Source organism: Balaenoptera physalus, assembly GCF_965194825.1.
Source record: "Balaenoptera physalus genome assembly, chromosome: 9".
NCBI lineage: Eukaryota > Metazoa > Chordata > Mammalia > Artiodactyla > Balaenopteridae > Balaenoptera > Balaenoptera physalus.
The window spans coordinates 16,578,993-16,592,766 of record NC_138888.1 but is presented as its reverse complement, the minus strand read 5'-3'; the positions used below and the strand labels follow the sequence as shown (position 1 = coordinate 16,592,766).

Genomic DNA, 13,774 nt, shown 5'->3' with positions numbered 1-13,774 from the left:
TAATAAAGAAGCAAATATATAAATATATCATAAATATGGGTTCTAAAGAACACTTGATTACTGTGCTTTTCAGTATAATTGATTTTCTTTGTGATCATTTATTTTACTCATTAAAAATCATTCTTTTTAAAAAATAATTAGCTATATTTCGTTAAAACTGGCTTTTACTGAAAAGCCGGGGTTGGCCAGGGGGGTGTCCATGATACCAGTCCTAGTGGAACCAAACTGGAGAAGGCCTTGAAAACCACACTGAGGAATTTTAGTTGAAGTGATAAATAGGGGAGCAGCCTAGTATATTTTTCATTTCTTTGTGTTGGTTTAATTACAGAATAAATAATGTCAATTTAGAAATTTTAAAAACTTCATTAAGTTTGAAAAAAAAGAGAACCTCTTCTTAGCTTACAGTTATAGATAAGGTTTAAAAGGTAACAAAAATTCATCTATAATCCCACAATCACCATCTTTACCCTCTTATTATGTATCTGTTCCAGTTTATTAAGTTCTTGTGCAAAGAAGTGAAATATTTTAAGTGGTTATATAGGAGCCTTTCTTAATCTGCTTGATGGGTCAGATGGGAAGAACTTAATGTCCGGGAGGTAAACTATGGGTTTGGTCATTTAGAAATTGGATGATTGGGATAGTGTGGTAGCAGTAGGAGTGGAGTAGAATTGGCAATTGTGGTATGTGGAAAGAAGAACCTATAGGACTTGGTGGTAAATACGGAGGCTGAAATGCATGGAGTGGTGTAAGGGAAAGTATCAAAAAGAAAGTTAAGAATAGGGTGCCTAAATTAGGATTCTTGGAACAATATTGTATAGGTCCATGATACCTTTTCTGAAACCCTGGGGCCAGCTATGTTTTGGAATTCATAATTTTTTGAATTTTAGAAAGGTAACGTGTATATATTGTATACTACGTAACATGCCCAGCAAGGTTTGAGGCATCACCCAGTAGTTAAACACTAGTATCTCTGCAGTGAAAAATGGAAATGTTTACAGTAAGTGGCTAAATAAAGCCTATAAGTAGCTTCACGTCAGTTCAAAGCAGATTTTTGCCACTACCAGATGAGTTTTGACATGAAGCTTCATAAAAAATCTTTTCAGAACTTTTTAGATTTCAGAACTGTGGAAGTGATTGTGAACTGTACTGACTGTAACATCCAGTGAGGAGAGTTTCAGGAGTTGTGTTTTGAGGAACGTTAGTTATTAAATGGATGAAATTTGAAGCAGTTGAGAAAGGTAAAGGAAGGCAAGAGAAAAGTTAAGGTAATTTCAGTTTTCAGGCTAACAAGAAAATTGCTATTTCTGATAAAAATGGGAAGTTGAAGAGGGGAAGCTAGTTTGGGGAAGAGTTTAAGTTTAAACTTAAGCACAATTAAGAGGAAAAAAAATCTTCCTGCTTCACATGAGATTCCCTTTTATTTCTCATGCATTCTGTATCATGGGTAAATGAGCTTAAAAGTTTAGAAGTGTTGGAGTAGAAAATTTCCTTTTAAAATGAGCTGTTAATTTTCAGAGCCTATAGACTCTGATGTTGAGATATTAAAGTACTTCTAGCTTGGGAGCTGTTGGAAAGGTGTTCCTAGATAACCAAGGGTTGTGGCCCTGCTCACTAGAACAAAACTTGGACAATAGACCAACGGAGAAGAGTGAGGTACTGGTCCTCTAACAGGATGCTTGTCTGTATGGCTGAATCATTAATATGGCCATATTTATAATCATATGAATATATTCAGAAGTAGTAATTGGTGGAGAAGCAGTGGTAGCTGACACGTTTTCAGTGCTTAACACATGTACTAGGCACTGTTCTAAGTGGTGTTCAGCAAACAGTCTAGTGGTATCTGTTCCTGCCTTGTAGACTAGGTCATGATTATCATCCTAGGTGGGAAGCATTAGGCTAGGTAGTGGTGTGATTTTGATTCCCAGTTCACTCTAAAAATCTGGAAGATAGATAATTAATGCATGAATATATAGAATTGAGTAGGTTTTAACTTTATTGCCATTCCATGATTTTTTTAAAAAATTACTTTGATAGATGGACTCATACATTAGTATTGTCATATTAGAAATATGGATAAGTATCTTTAACAAAAATGAAACAGGGGCCAGTAATGACTCTTGAAATTTTAGTTACTTTCTGTTTACTGTATATGTATATATTTGTTTTATGATTCATAAGTTTAAAAAGGCAAATTTTGTCTTAAACTTTTATTCAAATTCTGCTACTTTTATTCAAATTCTGCTACTGACTTGTGTGAGTTGAACTTTATATTTTTCTTCTGTTAAATAAAGATGTTGGACTAAATAATCTCTAAGATCCTTTCAACATCAAATTCTATGATTCTGAATGCTTACGTTTCATCAAGTAGAACAGAAAGCTTAAACTACACTTTAAAGGAGCTTCTCCCTAGATGATGCTGTAACTGTAGATGAGATGCCAGGGCAAGAAATGAGAGAATAAATGTCATAGTTTTTACTTATACATCCTTTTGACAAACATTAAGAAGTACCAAAATAAGGAACCTAGGATGCTAGAAGAATATGCAGTGTTGACCAGAAAAGTTTTAAAGAAGAGACTGATCAGTAAGTATTCAAGTTAGTAATTAATCAATCAAATTAATAAAATATAGAGGAGGGAACCCTGGACCTGGAGTTAGAAAGCCACAAATACATCTCTGGCCCTAACTCTGCTGCTTATTGGAGTTTTGATAATCAGTAAATTGGTGTATTTTTCTGAACCTTGCAAATGAGAGTAATAATTACCTAGCCTTACTGGGTGGTTTTTCATGAGCATCAAATGATATGGTGAATTAAAAGTGCCTAGTAAAACGTAAAATATTCTGTGGGAACTGCCCTGGTGGCGCAGTGGTTAAGAATCTGCCTGCCAGTGCACAGGACACGGGTTTGAACCCTGGTCCGGGAAGATCCCACATGCCACGGAGCAGCTAAGCCCGTGCACCACAACTACTGAGCCTGCGCTCTAGAGCCTGCAAGCCACAACTACTGAGCCCGTATGCCACAGCTACTGAAGCCCGTGCGCCTAGAGCCCATGCTCCACAACAAGAGAAACCACCGCAATGGGAAGCCCACGCACCACAACAAAGAGTAGCCCCAGCTCGCCGCAGCTAGAGAAAGCTGGCGTGCAGAAATGAAGACCCAACGCAGCCATAAATAAATAAATTTTTAAATAATAAAATATTCTATGAACTTCCTTTTAAAAAACAGAATTTAACAATACATTTGAAGATCTAATTGGATTTATTAAAAAAATATGAAACAAGCCGCAAAGTTTTTGCAAAATGGTGGGTAAGGCTCCCGATAGGTTATTGGATTTGGTGATTTGAATAAAACTTATCAAGGGACGAAACTTGAAGGCAGAGTAAAACAAATTTGAGACCATAGCATAACTACTCAGTAGAGAAGTTTGGCAAGGCACAGATGGTAAGAGAGCGATGGCCTAGCATAGCTTGTTTATTCTTTGCATTGCTATTGCAGTATTTTGTATGCATGGTTGTGTTCCTTACTAGATTAGGAATAGAGGGCCGGAACTGCAGTTCCTTCGCAGTGCCTTGAATAGAGTAGCAGTTTTAATAGATAGCTTTGTGAATAAATACTTGCTGAGCAAGACTTAACTGGGAAGGAAAGTTTTTGTGGTACAAATGTGTTCATGGATGTATGTTTAAGATGGTGAAGACTTAAACAGGTTCGTAGGTTGAAGTGAGAGATTGAAAAGAAAGGGTGTTGTGGAAATGTGAAAGAAAGGGATAGGATCTGGAGCCACAAATGAAAATGCTGGTCTTAACTGACATGAGACTCTTTCCTGCAAAAAGCACCAGATAATTAGCTGTGTATTTCAGAACACAGAGAAAAAAAGGTAAGCTTCCTGTTTCTTTTTACAAAGCCGCTTAACATAAAATATGAACATAAAAGATTGCACATCAGTCTCACAAAAGTTGGTGCAAAAAATGCTTAATAAAACTGTCAGATGGAATCTAGCATTACATTAACAGAATAATACTATAACTGAGTAATATTCACTCTAGGAATATAACAATAAATCAAATTAAGTCTTATTAGTAGGTCACGGGGGGTATGAATATCTTGAGAGATATCAAAAAAAAGGTAAATCAACATTTATTTCTAATAAGAATGCTTAGTGAAACAAGAACGAATGAACATAGCCAAGATTTTATATATCTCAGACCGGAAGCCAGCATTTTGTTACTAGAAATGGTAAAATACTAGAATTCCTATTTTAGTATTTAGTGAAATACTAAATTCCTTTTTAAAAGTCATGAATCAAAAAAGGTCTGGCCAGCATTACTGTTACATAACATTGTCTTGGGAATGCTGACCAATATAATTAGACCAAAAAACAAAATAGGAGGTGTAATTATTGAAAGGGAGGAGGCACATTTATTTGTAGATGACATTTTATATCTGGAAAATCAAAAAGAATCAACTGAAACATTATTTGAGTAATGAGATTTCAATATGATAGTAGTTATAAAATAAAAACAAAAATTAATGGTTTGTCTATAAAAGTGTTTTTCTTGATGTCTTTAAACTGAAAGTCTCTCCATATGGGTTAATGAATAGGAATCCTCATTTTTAAATACTTTTTTTTCTTTTTTTTTTTTTGCCTTCTGGCAAAATTTAGTTTAATCTTGTCATCTCTAAGTAAATTGCAATCTCTTTTGAGTAAGACTTTTTCCATGTTAACTTTTAAAAACTATTTGAAATAAAGTTGTAGCAGTGCATACATTTCGAGTAACTTTAAGGAAATTTTTTTTTTCTTTTTCTTTTTAAAATTCCTTGTGGCCTGCGATAATGTTCTATTACTTGGTAATGCCAGGGAAGGTGTAATCTGATCTTTGAACCATATTTGGTAAATAATAATTTTGTGTGGAACCCACTGTTCTATCAGTAAGAGGAAAATTATTGCTCAAATGTAAGGTTTTTCTTTGCCCTTAAAGCATTTCCTGACTTAAAGACCTAGTTAGATCATATATTGATTCCTTTTGTTTTTTAAAAGGCACTGTATCCCAGATCTATAACCTTTTAACCTGTTGACAAAAGTATTTTCTCCTTTACTTGGAGGAGGAAGAATTACATGTCTACTTACTTGTTTACCACTAATTCTCTTTATATCCTAAATGTAAATTGTTGTATTTTTATTTATCATCAATTCTCAGAACTGAGCGTTCTTACATTTGCTTTGTTCTGAAATCAGTGTTGATAAATCAGTTATATCTCTTAGGATGTGACACAGTTGAGTTATTTAAACCTAAAGCTTGTTACACAGCTGTTGCTTTAGCATTTATGAAAATGAAAGCTTAAGTATACTCATATGTTTAGAACAAAAAAATAATGTTCCATTATGCAGAAAAATGTATTGAATACCTACTGTGTGCCAGGTCGTTAGGTGCTAATTCTCATGACAGTCCAGTGAGGTGGGGGATGGTATCCCATTTAATAGAGCGGAAACTTCTGCAGCGTTTTAGTTTACACTGGAACCAGATTTGAACCTAGATCTTTCTCTACCTGAATATTTTCACCTGCAACATGCCATCACAAAAAGTGGAAAACTGACATTTTTCTTTAAAACTACTTTCATTTTATTTTGCTTTGTTGTGTTTCTAGTTACTAGAAATGCAGGGAGTTAAGTTCTTTGAATCCTTGTCTTCACTACTTTTTTGTCCTGTTACAATTCTCACAATCTGCCATCATTTGACAGCAGCAGAGGGTTCAGTTTATTTTGACTGCTGTGGGATTGATTCGTTTCTTAGAGAGAGACTTCTAAGGGTATCAGCTCACCAAACATAAGGACATCATTTCCAGGCCCTAGTAATCTAATTAGTACAACAGTCTAACATTTTTAATAGCCTACCATTTCTGTAACCTTTGTAGTTGCAAGTTTTTGCGTGTGTGTGTTTTTTTAAATAATGTGGACCTAACCAAAAAAAAAAAAAAAATCATTGAATCTGTTTTGGTAATGGAAAAAAGAATTTCCAGTGTGGTTAAGAACCACATCTTATGAGCTGTTCTTTGCCTCCCTCTTTAAGAATTACGAAGTATTTTTAAAAATTGGGACTTGAAATTCAGTTCATTGCTTGGATATATCTAAAGCATTTCTTAAGAAACCTCTGAGAATTGATTGTAGGAATTTAGGGGAACAATTAGAAGATGATTGGAAATAAGATAGCAAAAGAGAAAAGTGACCTGAAAATGAGGACTTTACAATTCCAATTTTACCAATGAAAATGAATTTATTGTTTTTCTCGTTCTTTTATACTCTGTGGTCCCATATTGGACAGTCTATTGCTAAAAGCCAATAGAGATTTCATAAAGGCTACTGTTTTAGTTTCTAGAATTGGGAGTTCAGAGTGGAGTTGTGTAGATTAAGACAATGACTGAACTAATGCAAATAGCATCTTCTGGTAACTTGTAATTTAAGAGATTCTTTTCCACTTAAAAATATTTCATGTGAGAGACATTGGGGACTACCTCACTGCTATTAGATCTCAATGTTATCTGGTCACGTTTCTTGTTCTGCCTACCTCTAGTTTACTCTAGTTTCTCTTCTGCTTTCAAGGCTCCAGACCCAGTTCCTGGACCTGCCCTGGAAAAGAAGTATCCAGTAGAGATGAGCTCACTGCAGTTACTTAATTAAAAATTTGTAAGCTGCAAAAATGGCAATGGGCCAATCAAGAACAGCTACCATTTGAATTTTTCTATTTCCAGGTATGCTAAAGTCCATGGTACCAGCCAAGCTTAGCCATGTAACTGCCTTACTATGAAATCTATAATAACCAAAACTTTACTTTCAAAACTTGTGGTCATCTTGCTTTAAAGTTTGGTAACATCCCTAACACCTAGATAACATGCAGCTAGTATTGACTTTAATGTACCTTTGCCTGAATATTTCTAATTTAACTTGTTTGCTAGTAGTAGCAAACTAGTGCAAAAACAATTTAAGAAAAATAAATTTGACATGCTATTGAGTTAAGCCCTGTAAATCTCCAAAAAGTACTCTGGTCTTCATTGAAAAGTAAACAGTTAACAACAAAACTGTCTTCCTTTAAGAAGTTCACATATGGTACAAGTAGTTTAGAGAATTAAATGAAACCAGTTCTCTGTCCTGAGATCCTCAACTATTCTACACTACGAATGCCTTCACATAAAGAGTTAATATGGTTTTCAAAAATTGGAAGAAGTAAGATTCCTGGATAGAATCAAGTAACGTATTATGTAATACTTTCGCCTGAAGAATTTAATTATATTTTAAATGTAAGTAAATAACTAGTAGTTGCTATGTTTTTACTTGATTGCTCAAAAGAAACCAAAGTCATTAGTAGTTGGAATGTCGTGAAATTTAACAACAAAACTAAAAACTGAGGTTTCTTGCTACCTTAGATTTTAAACGAGAAAAAACCACTTACGAATGGTCAGAGGGCTGAGGTCAGTTAGCTTTTAAGGACATTTACTGCTTTTACCAATTTGTATAGCTTTAGAAATAATTAATCCATAAAAGGTGACTTTATTTACTAAATGGGTAGATGACTTACACATCCTTTGATTTTAAAGTTCAATTCAGTTAGGTTAGAGATTACCCAAAATTGAACAGAGGAATTTTATATCCCAATTGTGATTTTAAAAGATGATTCTAATATTCTAGCTTATGCTTTGTATTCCTTCCTCCAGTGTTAATGCATAATGAATTTAATGTCAGCCAATCTTGTCAGCATTAGGTCACTGATTATGTGCCACTTCATTTGTTTCATATGGAAATAATTATATCTCACTGAGTGTTGAATTAGGACTGGAAAGAGTTACTACCAGAGATACTATAGGGTCATTACCACTGGTAGGTGAATTGAAGGGGAAATTAGAGAGAATTGCTTCTGAATTTCAAGTTGTACTGGTTATCACTGGGGCTATGAGTAATGGTGAAAGTTTTCTACATTATTAAATGCAAATTGTGTATAAAACACTGTGCTAGGCACAGTAGGGATATAAAAATAAATAAAACTTGCTTTCAAACAAGTAATACAAAAAAAGTATCATAATAGAGGTGCAAACAATGTACTTGAGAGTGCCAGAGAGAATCAACTTTGTAGAGAAGGTAATATTTCTACAGAACCTTGAAGAGTAGATAGAACTCTTTAGCGAGAGTGACAAGAGTATTCCTAAGTTATGGCAGTCAAAGTATATAATATATTCTAAAAATTGTGAGCACTCCAGTGTGCCTACAGAATAGTAGGGTACAGAAGAATATGATGGGTGATGGAGCTGTGTCACATGTGCTTTCAAATGTCTGATGAAGGAGTTTGGATTTAGTTCAGTAGGTAATGAGAATCCATTGCAGATTTCTTAGCATTGGCACACTTAAGTCAGTGAGGCTTTTGAAAAGCTGACTGCTGTACAGTGAGGGCTGAAACTTGATAAGGTTAGAGATTAGGCAGTAGTAACACCTATAGAGGACAACACTTATTGTTATGTGATTGGGCATTATGTGTGAAGAGTTTTTACCTGCAGTTTCTCATTTAATCCTTACAGGAATGTTGTAAGAAGTAATTGAAATAATACAGGTTAACAGCGTTCAGCACAGAGCCCAGCCTGTAGTGAGTGCTAAACCAGAGTGATTATGCTATAAGTTCAGAGGAGAGTGCTCTTGTCCACCTTTATGTATGGACGTTTAAATCTCGTCTGTCAGGACTCCTGATGACAGAGCGTTGTTGCAGTTGCTAACTGTATCGGTAACAGTTTCAGCATTGATAGGCTTTGAGTTATTTGAAAGTACATTGAGTTGGCTCAGTTCAGGTGCTTTCAAATAATTCTTTCTATTCTGCTCTTACTCTCCTACCCACATATCAGAATACTAGTAGTGTTATGGGGAAATATGTAGGAAATAACTTTACAGGGAAAATATTCTGCTTTAAGCTCAATTGTTTATGCTTAATTATACAAGTAATACATGAAGATATATTCTTATAAAAAATTAAAACATAACAGAGATGACTAAATCTCCCTGGACCATCTTCCATCCATGTGTCCCTTTACCCAGCCGAGTCTCATTAGTGTGTATCCTTTCAGAGCATTTCCTGTGCGTTCATATAAAAATAATCTGTTTAAAAATTCTTTTGTATCCTTTTTTTTTTTAAACACAAAGGGTATCATTATACATGGGTTTTGCATCTTTTTTCATTCAGTAATGTCTTATAGGTCTTTGCATATAATTACTTGGATATCTTACTCCACTTAAAAAAAAAGTTGTATGATGTTCTTTAGTATTGCTATACAGTAATTTATTTATTCATTCCTCGATGGTCATTCAGGTTGTTCTTTTAGTAATATACACTGAAGTGACATCCTTATATGCTCCTCCTTAAACACATGTGTTTGTCCATAGGTTAGATACTTTATACTGTTATAGAGCTCTGGTACTTAATGATCAGCAACAAATTTCATTTACAACTGATTGCGCTAGCACTGGATAGTGACACCACAGTTGAGAACTGCTGGCCTAGAATACTGCTCTGCTACTGACTTAGTTGGAACTGTAGATATATCTCTTAATACGTCTTTCCATGATTCTCTTCAGTTAAAAAGAAAAAAAAAATGGTTTACCAGTTGTCTTCTCTGCTTCACATGTGGGAAGGATGAGGTTAGATAACAAATATATGCTATAAGAAGTCCAATATAAATCTGAATTCTACTAATTTATAATCTCAGAAGCAGGGACTATATTTTATTTATCTTTGCATGTTTAGAGCACATTACCAGGCTTATAGTGGGCAGTGTTTGTGGAATGGATCCCAGATATCAAGGTGAACCAAAAAGTAGATCACATTTATGAGAAAGTTCTAGGCCAGTAGAATTTTCTTAGATCTTTTACATTATCTAGAATCTGTACATTTTTCACTGAAAACTTTCCACCTTTTTAGCCTTATCTCACTTCCCTTCTACACTACAGCTATAATTCTTCAAATTTATTCTTTCATGGTCTTTCCCGAAATACAAACAGTAGTCAGTGATATCCTGCAAGACTTTTATAATTCATCTGTAATGGCTAAGTTCAAGCACTACATTCTTTGTGAAGTTTCTCCTACCTCTCCTTAATTCCTAAGTTTTAGGCACTTCCTCCTGATCTGCACTGCAGCTTATACACTGCTAAATGGCACAGAGTAAATGTTGCTGAATGAATGCATGCCCACCTCTGGGACTTGGTGGAATGTCACAGAACCAGGCAGGGATTGGAACTTCAGAGATAAATTATCTGAATCTGGAAAGTGAGAGGCATGTTGTTCTTGCTGACTTGTGGGATTCAGCACATATGGTGCAGAGGAAAGCAATTAGGATCATCCAGGATATGCCCGTGCCTACCCTACTTCTTCAGCCTCATCCTTTATCACACTTTCTCCCTGTTAGTCTCACTCCCTGCACTTTAACATTAACCAGCTACTTGTGGTTTCCCAAACTTGCCATACATTTAAACTCTTTTCCCAGACAACTACTTACGTTTGAAATATTCTTTCCCTCTTGCCTGACCATCTAGCGAACACATTTTTATCTTCCAAAACCCAGCTTAGGTGTTGCCTTCTTTATTTTATTTTTTTTTAAATTATAATCTTGTAATCATTTTGTTTTTCATGTCATCATTCTTCTTTTTTGAATTTTATTTTTTTTTATACAACAGGTTCTTATTAGTTATCCATTTTATACATATAAGTGTATATATGTCAATCCCAATCTCCCAATTCATCCCACCACCACCCCCCTCCCTGCCACTTTCCCCCCTTGGTGTCCATACATTTGTTCTCTACATCTGTGTCTCTATTTCTGCCTTGCAAACCAGTTCATCTGTACCATATTTCTAGGTTCCACATATATGCATTAGTATACGATATTTGTTTTTCTCTTTCTGACTTACTTCACTCTGTATGACAGTCTCTGGGTCCATCCACGTCTCTACAAATGACACAGTTTCGTTCCTTTTTATGGCAGAGTAATAGTCCATTGTATATATGTACCACATCTTCTTTATCCAGTCGTCTGTCGATGGGCATTTAGGTTGCTTCCATGTCCTGGCTATTGTAAATAGTGCTGCAGTGAACATTGGGGTGCGTGTGTCTTTCTGAATTATGGTTTTCTCTGGGTATATGCCCAGTAGTGGGATTGCTGGGTCATATGGTAGTTCTTTTTTTAGTTTTTTAAGGAACCTCCATACTGTTCTCCATAGCGGCTGTACCAATTTACATTCCCACCAACAGTGCAAGAGGGTTCCTTTTTCTCCACACCCTCTCCAGCATTTGTTGTTTCTAGATTTTCTGATGATGACCATTCTAACTGGTATGAGGTGATACCTCATTGTAGTTTTGATTTGCATTTCTCTGATAATTAGTGATGTTGAGCACTGTTTCATGTGCTTCTTGGCCATCTGTATGTCTTCTTTGGGGAAATGTCTATTTAGGTCTTCTGCCCATTTTTGGATTGGGTTGTTTGTTTTTTTAATGTTGAGCTGCATGAGCTGTTTATATATTTTGGAGATTAATCCTTTGTCCGTTGATTCGTTTGCAAATATTTTCTCGCATTCTGAGGGTTGTTTTTTCGTCTTGTTTGTAGTTTCCTTGGCTGTGCAAAAGCTTTTAAGTATCAATAGGTCCCATTTGTTTATTTTCGTTTTTATTTCCATTACTCTAGGAGGTGGATCAAAAAAGATCTTGCTGTGATTTATGTCAAAGAGTGTTCTTCCTATGTTTTCCTCTAAGAGTTTTATAGTGTCCAGTCTTACATTTAGGTCTCTAATCCATTTTGAGGTTATTTTTGTGTATGGTGTTATGGAGTGTTCTAATTTCATTGTTTTACATGTACCTGTCCAGTTTTCCCAGCACCACTTATTGAAGAGACTGTCTTTTCTCCATTGTATATCCTTGCCTCCTTTGTCATAGATTAATTGACCATAGGTGCGTGTGTTTATCTCTGGGCTTTCTATCCTGTTCCATTGATCTGTATTTCTGTTTTTGTGCCACTACCATATTGTCTTGATTACTGTAGCTTTGTAGTATAGTCTGAAGTCAGGGAGTCTGATTCCTGCAGCTCCATTTTTTTCCCTCAAGACTGCTTTGGCTATTCAGTGTCTTTTGTGTCTCCATACAAATTTTAAGATTTTTTGTTCTAGTTCCGTAAAAAATGCCATTGGTAATTTATAGGGATTGCATTGAATCTGTAGATTGCTTTGGGTAGTACAGTCATTTTCACAATGTTGATTCTTCCAGTGCATGAACATGGTATATCTCGCCATCTGTTTGTATCATCTTTAATTTCTTTCAGCAGTGTCTTATAGTTTTCTGCATACAGGTCTTTTGTCTCCTTAGGTAGGTTTATTCCTAGTTATTTTATTCTTTTTGTTGCAGTGGTAAATGGGAGTGTTTCCTTAATTTCTCTTTCAGATTTTTCATCATTTGTGTATGGGAATGCAAGAGATTTCTGTGCATTAATTTTGTATCCTGCAACTTTACCAAATTCATTGTTTAGCTCTAGTAGTTTTCTGGTTGCATATTTAGGATTCTCTGTGTATAGTATCATGTCATCTGCAAACAGTGACAGTTTTACTTCTTGTTTTCCAATTTGTATTCCTTTTTTTTCTTTTCCTCCTCTGATTGCCGTAGCTAGGACTTTCCAAAACCATGTTGAATAATAGTGGCAAGAGTGGACATCCTTGTCTTGTTCCTGATCTTAGAGGAAATACTTTCAGTTTTTCACCATTGAGAATGATGTTTGCTGTAGGTTTGTTATATATGGCCTTTATTATGTTGAGGTAGGTTCCCTCTATGCCCACTTTCTGGAGAGTTTTTGTCATAAGTGGGTGTTGAATTTTGTCAAAAGCTTTTTCTGCATCTTTTGAGATGATCATATGGTTTTTATTCTTCAGTTTGTTAATATGGTGTATCACATTGATTGATTTGTGTATATTGAAGAATCCTTGCGTCCCTAGGATAAATCCCACTTGATCATGGTGTATGATCCTTTTAATGTGTTGCTGGATTCTGTTTGCTAGTATTTTGTTGAGGATTTTTGCATCTATATTCATCAGTGATACTGGTCTGCAATTTTCTTTTTTTGTAGTATCTTTGTCTGGTTTTGGTATCAGGGTGATGGTGGCCTCATAGAATGAGTTTGGGAGTGTTCCTCCCTCTGCTCTATTTTGGAAGAGTTTGAGAAGGATAGGTGTTAGCCCTTCTCTAAATGTTTGATTTGAATTCGCCTGTGAAGCCATCTGGTCCTGGACGTTTGTTTGTTGGAAGATTTTTAATCACAGTCTCAATTTCGGTGCCTGTGATTGGTCTGTTTATATTTTCTGTTTCTTCCTGGTTCAGTCTTGGAAGGTTGCGCTTTTCTAAGAATTTGTCCATTTCTTCCAGGTTGTCCATTTTATTGGCATAGAGTTGCTTGTAGTAATCTCTCATGATCCTTTGTGTTTCTGCAGTGTCAGTTGTTACTTGTCCTGTTTCATTTCTGATTCTATTGATTTGAGTCCTCTCCCTCTTTTTCTTGATGAGTCTGGCTAATGGTTTATCAATTTTGTTTATCTTCTCAAAGAACCAGCTTTTCGTTTTCTTGATCTTTGCTATTATTTTCTTTGTTTCTATTTCATTTATTTCTGCTCTGAATTTTATGATTTCTTTCCTTCTGCTAACTTTGGGTTTTGTTTGTTCTTCTTTCTCTAGTTCCTTTAGGTGTAAGGTTAGGTTGTTTATTTGAGATTTTTCTTG

At 35.3% G+C, this 13,774-nt stretch overlaps 1 protein-coding gene across 5 annotated transcripts in view; it reads left to right on the top strand.

The window, feature by feature from the left end:
- The window catches only part of TAB2 (TGF-beta activated kinase 1 (MAP3K7) binding protein 2), an 86,395-nt gene that overhangs the window by 18,088 nt on the left and 54,533 nt on the right, over positions 1-13,774 (top strand). For 3 of the 5 annotated variants that reach the window (XM_082474652.1, XM_082474653.1, XM_082474656.1), the window contains exon 2: positions 6,595-6,743. The exons of the other annotated variants lie outside the window; for them this stretch is intronic. The gene's annotated coding sequence lies outside the window, so the exon portion shown is untranslated. The remainder of the gene's footprint in view (positions 1-6,594; positions 6,744-13,774) is intronic. 5 annotated transcript variants of the gene reach the window in all.